We start from the raw sequence: 12972 nt of genomic DNA on the forward strand, positions 1-12972 counted from the left end.
AGGGTTAACAAGCTTGTGCTCAACCCAGAAAAGACCGAGTGGCTGTTGTGTTTCCCTCCCAAAGATTCCACCAATATTCCATCTCTCAGGCTGGGGGGTCAAATTCTATACCCCTCAGAGAGGGTTCGCAACTTGGGAGTCCTCCTGGATCCACAGCTATCGTTTGACCACCACTTGACGGCTGTGACCAGGGGGGCATTCGCCCAGGTTCGCCTGGTGCGCCAGTTGCGACCCTACCTGAATCGGGAGGCTCTCACAACGGTCACCCGGGCCCTTGTGACCTCTAGGCTGGAATACTGCAATGTGCTCTACATGGGGCTGCCCTTGAAGAGCATCCGGCAACTTCAGCTAGTACAGAACGCGGCCGCGCGAGTGATTGTGGGTGCACCTCGGTTCACCCACATAACACCTATCCTCCGCGAGCTGCGCTGGCTACCTGTCGAGCTCCGGATGCGCTTCAAGGTGTTACTAGTCACCCATAAAGCCCTACATGGTAGTGGATCTGGATACTTGAGAGACCGCCTTCTGCCAATTACCTCCCTGCGACCAATAAGATCACATAGATTAGGCCTCCTCCGTATTCCATCGGCCAGCCAATGCCGGCTGGCAACTACAAGGAGGAGGGCCTTCTCAGTAGTAGCCCCGACCCTTTGGAACGAGCTCCCCGTGGAGATTCGTACCCTCTCCACCGTCCAGGCCTTCCGCACAGCCCTTAAGAACTGGCTAGCCCGTCAGGCCTGGGGACAAGGATAGCCGCCCCTCCCGAATGATGAATGTATGTTGCTTACTATTTTATTATATGTTTCTATGTCAATGTCTGTATTCCCCCTCCCTGATTTTATGTGAGCCGCCCTGAGTCCCCTCAGGGAAAAGGGCGGCCTACAAATATTAATAAAATCTCTAAAAAATCTCTACTTATGCCCTCGTCACCTCAAGACTTGACTACTGTAATGCGCTCTACATGGGGCTGCCCCTGAAAAGTGTTCAGAGACTACAACTAGTCCAGAATGCAGCCGCCCGAGTGATACTGGGTGTACCAAGATACACCCAAGTTACACCTATCCTCTGCGAGCTGCACTGGCTTCCTATTGGTCTCCGAACGCGATTCAAGGTGCTGGTTATTACCTTTAAAGCCCTAGATGGCCTAGGACCTGGATATCTGCGAGGCCGCCTGCTTCTGCATACCTCCCAACGACCGATAAGATCGCACAGGGTGGGCCTTCTCCAGGTGCCATCAACCAGACAATGTCGGCTGGTGGCTCCCTGGGGGAGGGCCTTCTCTGTAGCCGCTCCGACCCTATGGAATGAACTACCCCCAGAGATCCGGACCCTACCCACTCTCATGACTTTCCGAAAGGCTATCAAAACCTGGCTATTCCGGCAGGCCTGGGGCTGTTGACCTCATGACTGAGGTCCAGCCCCGACCAGACTGGGTGCTTGATGTGGTTTTTTTTAAATCTGTTTCCTCTGTTTTTTTAATTCTTTATGTTTTTTAAAATTTACTTTCTGTAAGCTGCCCGGAGCCCTTCGGGATTGGGCGGCCTATAAATTTATTAAATACAAATACAAATACAAATAGACCTTGGAGCATTGGATACATGATTTTGGGTTCTGAAAAACTTAATATGGCTATTTGAGGTTGTCACTACTAAGTTTTACCTATTTCCTACCTGAAAATAACAAGAACTAGGCTGACAATTTTCAGGAACTGCACTGAGATGGGGTTTCGAAAGCTATCAAAAGAGGACTCTAGAATTAAAGCTCCGCACCCAAATTTTAGTGTTTCCTCCATCTTCCAGATACAAAGGAACTGAGTTGGCAGTCCTGGAACAATGTGTCAAACCTGCACAATTTTCAGATGTATGGACTTCAACCACAGCCAATTCTGGGAGCTGAAGTTCACACATCTTAAGGCTACCAAGGTTGAGAAACAATGTTCCAGAGAATTAAAACACATTAGAAATTAGCTGGACCATTTAGAGAGAATTAAAACTCAATGTTCAATTAAGTTCTTCATATTGTAAGTCCAAAAAAATGTGAGTTATGAGGCAAAAGGACACATTTCAAGCTCAAATCTTCTCCTGGATAAAATTAATTTGAGGAACTATTTCTTGAAGTTTTGCCTTTGCAAAAAATTTGTACAGCAACTTTGCCTTCCATTCTGTTGCTCCAGTGATTCCATAACTGATAGCTGAGAGAAGGTGATTTCCAATTTCTCCTCCTGTGGCCTGGGCAGGTTTTTTAATTGCCTCGATTTAGCTAACTAACATTTTCTCCTTCTTGCTGCCACAGAGCATGAGCTTTTGTGAGATTTCCACATGTAGTTTCATGAAAGGCTTAAGGGCAGTGTGATAAGAGCAACCACTGCCAACATCTCCTTTCTAGGGTAGAGGTAAGGGGTGGGGCAGAAAGGCTTTGTGATGGCACTTCTAGCACTTTCCAAGCTGAAGCCTCTATTTCTCAGTATTTCGGATAGGACAGTGGCAATGTTTGCATGAAAAGAAAGTCCTCAAGGATCTTAGGATAAAGGACAATAGTGGTGCTATGCTGGTGACAATTGTCCTAAATTGCTTAGAAGTATTCCAGCCAGGATACTTGTGGATTCTCACATCCATGGCTCATGAGAATCCAGTCATTATTATTACTTCTAATGCAGTGTAAAAGTGTGAACTCAACACTTCCATGAGGGTTCTGCAATTAGAGTAGCAGAGAAGAAGACCCCCTTTGACCCAGGCTAAGAAGGTGGTTAAGATGAGAGAAAAGCATCTCATGTGCTTAAATTTGATGGGTGGAATCCAATCCAATCTAATCATCTAATCTAGAGAAAGGAAGAAAGAAGATATAAGACTAAGCACACCCTGCCATACCTCAGAAACATTTTGGAAGCAGTAGAACACAGCTTCTGAGATCCGCAAGTGGGCATTGCACACTGCCCAGAGGCTATCATAAAAGGACAAATCAAGCATTGCAAATATTACTTGGAGATGGAAGATCTTCCAATGTAATCTACTGGATACCCAGGGTGGATTGCCCTTGTGAGTATGTAGAACAGATGGGGAGGTAGCTAACCTTAGATTGAAAGACCACAAGAGAGCAGCCAGACAAAGAGATCCGAACTTATTGATATCCTCACATTGCAGTGAACAAAGACACACATTCAATTTCACAGGTACAAAGATTGTTGGCCGAGCAAGTACAAAGATATCCAGGAAAATAATTGAAGTCTGGGAAACAGGCCCTTGTCAGTCAACAGGAGTGTTAATTTACACCAGACTATCAGGTACTTAGAAGGATTTAAGAGGACTTGGCAGCACAAGGAAACAACAGCCAATGACTTAATAGCCAGCCATCAAAACCCCAATCAAGGAAAAGAAAAAGCCCCACACAACCAGGCACTACATAAATACTATGCATAGAATAGCTCAACACACACATTTTGGTAGATAGAGGTTCCCTGGCTCCAGCATGAGTCCAAAAGTTTGGAAGACTAAGTCTCTGGTCCTGATGATCGACCCAGATGGAATCCTGGAATCTAATCTGGTTGTAATTTATTCACCCTATGTTGAAAAGGTAGACAGAAATCATCTTCATCATCTCTCTAGTAGTATATAGCTATTTGACAGTATTTTTTTTTCTAATTTCACATTTATAGTAGTAACAAGTTGAGAAAGCATTATTGCAAATGACAGACGGAAAATTCTGAAGCCACATTGCAAAGTAAAATATAAAACAAGACTTTATTATAGTAACTGCACTTCCTTAACATTGCCATCAGAGGGAGAAATAACACAAGCTACTGGATAATCATTTTTCTTTTATTAAAACAAAATCACACATTTTGTTACTTCTCAACAGAATTCTTCTGAGAGTATTAAATGTAAGGGTATAAGATGAAATCATGAAAAAAAATCCTCTTCTAAACAGCTATAAGAAAGGCAGATACTATAGTTGGAGCTGCAACGGGACTAGAAATGCTTTTAGCTTGTGCCTGTTTATTGAGTTAAAATCAGAATCATCAAAGAAAAATAAATTATCTTATCTGTTGTACCAAATCATAATGCTAATGATAAGATTATTCACTTTTAAGCAGTCTCACAATTTCACTCTGTGTGTGTGTGTGTGTGTGTGTGTGTGTGTGTGTGTGTGTGTATTTATATTCCTTCTTTATAGCTACCAAATATTTTGCAGTCTGGATTAATTGTAGTTTCCAAATAGTTGTTAAGGGCAACGCTATGTAAAGTACAGGAAGTCCTTGACTTACAACAGCTCATTTAGTGGTTAAAACGGCACTGGAAAAAGTAACTTACGACCGTTTTTCACAGTTATGACCATTTCAGCATTCCCCATAGTCACATGATCAAATTCAGATGCTTGGCAACTGACTCATATTTATGGCAGTGGCTGTGTCCCCAAGTTTTGTAAACTTCTTGCAAGCAAAGTAAAGAAAAAGAAAAGGAAGCTACATTCACTTAATCACCATGTTGCTAACTTAAAAACTGCAGTGACTTATTTAACAATGGTGGCAATAAAAGTCGCAAAATGGGACAAAACTCACCTAGCAATGTCTCACTTAGCAACAGAAATTTGGGACTCAATTGCAGTCATAAGCCGAGGAGTTCTTATATAGTATGTTGAAATAGTCTGTCTGGGTGGTAATGAAAGCATGAGCTCCTGTAACTCATCTCCTACACCAGGTAACGTCATGATGCAAAAACAGAGGCTGGGCAAAGGTTGTTCTAGCGATGGCCCTCATCTATTGTTCAAGCAGAAGCTGTGAATCCAGAAGGACCTGCAGATGACACTAGTGTTGATGGAGAATCCCAATATGCAAACAGAAACTCTATTTTTCTCTGCTTGTTCTCTTTCATCAAGACCCTTTCAGCCTTTTAGCACTGGGATAGGATGATGATATCTTATACAGAGTTGGCATCATCAATCTAAAGGGGGAATCACAGTCCAAACTGTCAGTTGACTTGTCTCACTGATATGGATACTAAAGAGCGGAGAAGAAAGAGTCAACCTCAGTGAGACTCCAAATTGCAAACACCACCAAGCTGATTTCTCATCGGTACCATAGACTAAAACCACCACATGAGGAAGGAATGGAACCACAATGCCTTCTATCCCCAACCCTTCTAAACAATCCAATGTCTTTTATGAGTAAAGTTTTATCTGGGTAGATTTAGCATCCTTATTCTGCAAAGAGCTGGGCATAATGATGTTCCCACATCATCTTTTTGCAAAGGGTTCAGGAAATTTAAACTATATTTTTATTGCATTATAACTTGAGCAGCTGTTACTGAGGGGCTAGTAAATTAAAGAAGTAAACAGATTGGCCATTTTGTGAAATAATTGATAGGAACCAAACTGAAGTTCAGACTGAAATGTTATACCAAATTTTAATTGAAACTTAAAACATGAATTTGTCCTCAACATCTACGACAAACCGTATTCTAATTTCTAAATATTTAAGGAGATGCTGTGTTTTAAACTGACACATTTTTTTAAAAAAGGGAAACAGGCAAGTAAATCAAGGAACTCACTTGGCTAAGCCAGTTAAGTGTAACAAGGATAAGGGCTAAGCCAGCTATGTATAACAAGGAAATAACATATGTAGAGTACCAAGGGGTATTTTCAAGGGACTGTTTTCTTAGAAGCTAAATGCATAAGCAAAGACACATAATTTTATTAGCAACATAGCTAGTATTTGATAATAGATGCTGGCCATTGTGCTCAAACACGTTATGAGGAACAAGAAAAGAAAGTTGCTGGTTGAGACAATGTCACTGATGGCAAGAGTTTCCACTTGTTAATAATGACTGATATCCCATCATAGCTTGGGACTGACTCTAACTTCTACCACTACTTTCCCTTCAATGTGTTTCTCTGATAATGGAAGTATCAGAGTTCTTGAACAATGTATTCTTAATTCTCAGAGAGACCTGAGACTTTCTAACTGCTGTATTTGAACTCCTATCAAGATTTGATCCATTAGAACTTAGCTGTATTTGGGAAGAGGGCTTGTCTTCTGAAAATGATGCACTGAGTGGAAAGGCAATCTTTTTCTCCACTGACAAACAGCTGATTTTGCCACCAAAGCTAGTTCTTTCATGGGGCACTCTCCAATTCGAACAGAAGCAACTAGGAATGATCTAAAATGACCCTCAGACTACTATGTACCTATCTGACAAGAGGAATCTTGCTGGTTGCTATTTTCAGTGGGAGTGGCTGGAGGATTGGCTCTCCATCTTTTCCTTTCAGCTGTTTGTTTTTTTAATGCACCTCAGTTTTAGCTGTATGTTTTGAAGTTTCTTTTTTCATTTTGATCGTCATCTTTTCCCTTGACACCGAAAATGGTAAAAGAGGAAATTAAGAAGATTTTCATCTTTAACTATTAATCAACTGGTTGAATGTTGAATTACTCCACCCCCTTGCAGAATTTTAATGTGAAGTTTTGGCATCTTTTTTAATGCTTTATTTTGGAGTTGCAAATCACTTTTTCTTTCATCAGTCAATGGTGATGTCTTGGATAGCAAAAGTGATCTGATTTGATTTACATTCACATTGAATTTTCACTACAATGATTTTGTATTCCATTAATTTTTAAAAGCTCTGGTCTTATTTTTCTAACCTCTGATGGGAATTTCCCCCTTTTTTCTATTCACTTTTTATGTGGGAAATATTATCTTAATTCTTTCTGTGTTCATTCTGTTATAGTACAGCTGCTACCCCACCCTTAAGAGGAACTGCTTAAGTTTGGTTGTGAAAGCTCAGCTATTGGGGAGTTTTGGACTATATTAAAAATGCAAATAATGCATCAACTTAATGTTAAAGCCTTTTGGGAAGCTTTTGAAAAAAATGCCTTTTAGTTTACAAGTTGAAGATGTACATAAAAAGTTTGATAAAATAGCAATTGTTTTAAATCAATCCAAATATGGCACTCAGACACAAATAAAGGAAACTAAACAAGGCTTACAATAAAATGGATTGGAATCTAATTTGTTGCTGGAAAATTTGAAGGAGAAGGTCCTAGTTTGAGAATTGAAGGTTTGTTGAAGAAGGCTGAAAGGGATCTGAATTCTAAAGACTTAGAGAGGACAGAATCAATAAGTGATGGACTAGACTTTCTTAAGGAGATTGATGAAGTTTGGGGAATGGACTTATTAAATCCAATCAGAGAACAATTGTCAAGAGATGCTGTGTTTCAACCTGTAGACAGATTTTTTTTTTTTTTTTTTTTTACAAAAAATGCTGTGGAGATATTTACAACAAAGAGTTATGATTTGGGGGAATGAGAGCCAATTGTTGGGAAATATCCCTGTCAAAATTTTAAGGAAAAGTTTTATCAATCAAGGATATTTGATCTTGGACAGACAATTGTGGCGGTTTATGGTATACAAGAAGCCATTGTGAACTCTCTGCAAATTAAATACAAAAATAGATTGTTAACAGGGCTTTGAAGTTTAACTTTGCTGTAGGCTTTATCTGTTAACTATGTTTTTGTTTTATATAATAGATAAATGCCAGGTCAAATTGGTTTCGTTAATGGAGTTGTAGACGTTAATAAACTGTAGGCCTTTTTTTTTACAAGAGGAGGACGACATTATTCTTGAAATATATCTGTCCGTATTCAACTGGGGAGACAATCTCTATATATACTTTGTTTTCTATGCACAGTTTTTGTATATATTGTTTAGTTTTGCTTTGTTCTTGTGTTTTTTTTCCTTTGTTTTTTCTATTTGCTTATATTTTAAATAAAAATATAAAAAAACAACTAAGTTGTGGGATGCTCACAACACCCATCTTTTACAGAAAAAAATGCACCATTTCTCTGCAAACCCATTTCATGCAGTATATTCTAAGCACTCTCCAAAACTCATCACAAATATTATGCCCCCATGTTTTCCCTAATCAATAAGTTGTTGTCTACTTTGGGAGACTTGTCCGGAAGCTTGATAATGGTTTTGAACACAGTGAAAATGGCACATCATCAACTTTGTGGCTACACATACCTTTCAGTGTCCTATTTTTTTGAAAACAAAACATGTTTGAAGAAAGAGATTCATTGCTTCTGCACAAACATCTCTTCTTAAAATATATCATACATTTCCCACTCATAATGTTTAAGAAACAATCCTTCCTACATTCCATGCACTAGAACTGCCAATAGTTCACATACAGCTAAGTCACAAGCCATAAACCTATTTCCTGAAATAGCAACTACAGCAGCAACATCTTGCTTGACAACATTCAAAGATTAGGTAAGGCCGGAGCATAGTAGGTGCAATAGAAGAAGGAAAAATGGATGAGGTCAGAGAAAAAGAAAAAGGTATACATTCATTTTTAATCAATGGATGAACAAGTGAATATTCTACCTTTGGCAGTGGTCAGTTAGATACTTCCTAGAAATCCATCAGAATTATAAAAGTTTTAATATACAGTAGAAGACGCATAATATATTCTTTGGTCACTATCGAATTTTAAAATCTGTTCCAAATTCATAAACATTGGTGTGCGTGCGCGCGCGCACACACACACATACACACACGTAAATATACATGCATACATACATGCACTGCCCACATTTTGAATCCATTTCAAAAGTAGAAAGCACAATTTAAAAGAGAAACTGATTAAAACTATTTATAAGTGTATTTCAAATTTTTAGATACAAATCGTCTTAGCTGATTTGTTTTCATTAATCAGTTTCTTGGTATTGAGGTCTAGTGAAAAATAATTGGGGGCAAATTAAGAGAGAAGTCTAGAGGCTACAACTACTGCTTAGTCTTATTCTTGAGGGAGATTGCTTACTCTTGTCCTACATAGATGGCATATGAACTCCTCTTTTTCACAAAAGTCATTTGAATGGTGCCTACAGATAATGTTTACATGCCATGGACTTTTCATGTCACTGGCATTTATTTAGATGTAGTTGTTTCTTGGTTATGTTATAGAGTACCCACAGCACCGGAGTATTATACCAAAAGTAAATAAATAAATAAAAGTGATACATAAGCTGAAGCAAAATTTCTATGGAGATTCTCAGGTCATGGTTGTCCCAAAGGTGCTTTTCCAAAAGGCAACTAGACTTTGTTTTTCTTTGAAGACATTTTCACTTCTCATCCAAAAAGCTTCTTAGGTTCTATCTGAATGGTGGAGGACAGAAGGATGTATATGCACTTATCTGGTCATTAGCACTCTTTATGAGAGTCATTGAGGCCACTTGGACATTTATCTGTGCTCTCAGGGTCAGCTGAATATTTGTTTGTTTGTTTGTTTATTGGATTTATATGCCGCCCTTCTCCCAAAGGACTCAGGGCGGCGTACAGCATTTAAAAAAAAGACATATTACAAAAGTTAAAAAAAATTAGATAGAGTATTCAAAAACAAACCCAATTAAGATTAACAATAACATTTAAAAAATTAGATTGAAATTAACAATAATCAATCATTTATTTTATTTTGTTCAGGCCAGGCCGGCTTGCTGGAAAAGCCAACTTTTTAGGGTGCTTCGGAAGGACCGGAGGTCGGGGATTATATGAAGCTCCGGGGGCAGCTCATTCCAGAGGGAAGCCAACTCTGTGGGATTGCACTGGATGGTGGGAGGCTACCGGTGGCAGTAGGTGGTCTCGCAGGTATCCTGGGCCTTAGTACCTTGAATCACACTCGGAAGACAACCGGAAATCAGTGCAGGCCTCCTAAAAGGGGCGTAACATGGGAGCACCTAGGTACCCCCATGATAATGTATTGTAAATGCATACGGAACCCTCTTATGACACAGTCCTTTCAGCAGTTCAAAGCACATTCCTTGCTCATCCTACATCATGTGTGGTAGCTTAATCTACTGTGAGACTGAACAGACACTTTATCTAGAAACAACCTTCCAAATCCCAAGTATTGGACAGCAGAATCACTTTACGTGGAACACGAGTAAAATGAATTGGAAAAACTATGGATGGATATTATCAATGCCATTCCCATGGAGCAACCTGGAAAGAGAAGAACAAGACTGTTATAGCCCCAAACAGTTTCTAAACAATTTTTTTCTGTTTGGGAGGGTAACATCTTTCCCCCCCTCAATAAATGATCTGTTCTCCCCAGTGAGACAGGAGTTTTCTTGATTTCAGACAGACTGATTTTTGATGACTGAGCCCTGCGTCAAGATGGATTTGAAATTATTTTTGTAGTCATTAGACATACAGGAAAGGAAGCTCTTAACTGGCAAAACAGTACCAAAACTATTTTCAGAGATCAGTAGGGGATTAGGAGTACCTTGTGAATCAGATGTGTTGATTGGTTTCTGCCATTATATATAGTTACGCTAAGTCTGTTGTGAATCGTGCTTCTGCTTACTGTACAAATCTACAGAATAATTCATTTATTACATGCAGTTCTTAACCTAGAAAGAAAATATTTGTTTCTCTGCACTCTACAGAACAGGTAGAGAAGTAAAATTATACACCATTAGTTGGAGCTGTCATTTTCCACTCTGTTATCACACAAAAAAATTAACCCTGCTTTCTATCTTGCTGATGCTGCATTCATCTCTATTACAATTTTGTTTTATAGTCTAAAAGACAATTTAGCTCTGCATAACCATTAATTTTAATGGGATGGCCACTTACCCAATTACCAGATTAGGTGTGGGATTGATACAAGAAAGAACTTGTTAAAATGGTCCTTTTGGAGGGTGGATGTGGAGGTGGAAGGGGACTAAGAAAGATGGAGCGGTAAAGGTGAGAAGGCAAGAAGAAGAAGAAATGAATAGCCTGGCCAAGACTCAATACTAAACCAGAAATCAGGTTTATTAGAAACCAATATACGTGTTTGATTGCTCCATTGCTACAGTTTTGTCCGTCTTGCCAATGGCAGTCCCTGGATTGCAGATCATATGTTGTTTTCAGTCATAAAAAGTTTGGACGATGCAATCAGAGCAATAACATTTAGATTTATATACCGTTTTACAGTGTTTTACAGCCCTCTCTAAGAAGTTTACCGAGTCAGCATATTGCCCCCAACAATCTGGGTCCTCATTTTACCCACCTCGGAAGGATGGAAGGCTGAGTCAATCTTGAGTCTGGTGAGATTTGAACTGCCAAATTGCAGGCAGCCAGCAGTCAGCAGAAGTAGCCTGCAACACTGCACTCTAACCCCTGTGCCACTACAGCTCCAAGGGTATAACTTGCTTTTCTCACCAGCCAGCTGAAAAATGGGGCAAAAAGATCCTTGGTTTCTATCAATAGAAATAAAGAAAATGCTTCACTGATTTCTCTTTCCTGCCAATATTTACCCTCCTTTCCCCAACTTGATCAACTCATTGGCAAAAGAAAGTAGCAATCCTGAGCAGAGGTGAGACAAGCTTAACGTAAGTGAGATGATGTTTTCTTTTCATTCCCAGAGTTGTGCTCAAAAGTCTCTGTTTCCCACAGTGGAAAACCAGGAATGTGTGAACAGGTTACTGAAGGGGAAGCTTACGTGCATTCATTCCCCTACCATCCACCCACACATCCGTTCTGTCTAAGTTTGCTGGAGAAGGTAAAGAACAAAAAATGTGGATGACTGTCACGCATGTGTACTGTATGTTGTCCATGCTTATCTTGTGACACAGACATATAATAGTATATACAGCCTCTACTCCATAAAATAATGAAACAATTGGGCCAAAATATTTGTTCATTCCTCAGCTAAATAAACTAAATATACTGGGATTTACAAACCAGAGGTTAAAATAGAATTTAGTCCAAGTAAAGCAACAAGAGTTGCTATTAAAAGACTGCTAGAAGGGCTGAAATAATAGTAGGATATAAAATGCTCCATTAAAACTTTCATTGTGTTATTGTAAAATTGACATAATAATCATTACAGAACATTGTGTACAGGCCTGGTAAAAAGAACACACTGGAAGAATTTATGCAATATCTTATCCAGCTAAAAATCCCTGGTGAAGCTTCCTTGATGTAGAATAACCAATGTAACTATTCATATATGAACATCTGTATTCGTTCCAAGAGCATAGTCAGATGGCTGTATTCATATATTATCTTCCTGCTCCATTATCAAGCTTTTTTCTGTCTCAGGAACAAGCTGTCATGTGGTGCTGTCCTTACAGTTTTATTGCAGAATGTGTTAAGGAAAGGGAGTAGATTCCCCAGGCTTCCCGCACTCTGAGTGTTACCTGCTGACAGAGAAAACATCAACCAGTCACTTACTTTAAAGTGTGATGGAGGCTATAGGTAAACTGCCTGGGATAAACCATCTCAAATTGCTTGATGGCTAAGTTGCTCTAATAGCAGTAGCATTTAGACTTATATACTGCTTCACAAGGCTTTACAGCCTTGTCTAAGCAATTTACAGAGTCCAGATATTGTCCCCCCAAAATCTGGGTCCTCATTTTACTGACCTCAGAAGGACAGAAGGCTGAGTCAACTTTGAGCCACTCACAATCGAACTCCTGGCACTGAGCAATGATCTAGCATGTATTCTAACCACTGCACCACTGCGATCACTTGGGTTTCTTTCCGAATAAGAGTTTAGCACTCTTTTGAAAGAGTGCTAAACTTATATTAAATGCAAGACTGACTGATTCATATATAACAGTTGGACAGGAAGGATTGCAAGAAGCTCTTACTTCCTTTATCCATACCCTTCCTTCACATCTGCAACCTGTTAGCCCAGCAGGCATGAAGTAGGCACAAAGTAGATATGAAGTAGATATAAAGTCAACCTGTTAGTCTAGCAGGCCTGAAGTAAGGTAAAGTAAGAAGGGGTGATCATTAATAAGCATGCTGTTATTTATTTATTTAGCATATGGTATATCATACATGGACTAGCAATATATATTAACTTTTCATCTAGATTAGTAGAACACAATAAAATATAAATGCTTAAAAGATCTATGTTTAAATACCAATATCTAGGCCATTTAACCATTAACAGATACTGGACCGGTATATGCCCACTGTTTACAGACAG

The sequence above is a fragment of the Thamnophis sirtalis genome, unplaced genomic scaffold (genome assembly GCF_051295495.1).
Source record: "Thamnophis sirtalis isolate CommonGarterSnake01/CBP01778 unplaced genomic scaffold, rThaSir2_p1.2 scaffold_5, whole genome shotgun sequence".
NCBI classification, from domain to species: Eukaryota; Metazoa; Chordata; class Lepidosauria; order Squamata; family Natricidae; genus Thamnophis; species Thamnophis sirtalis.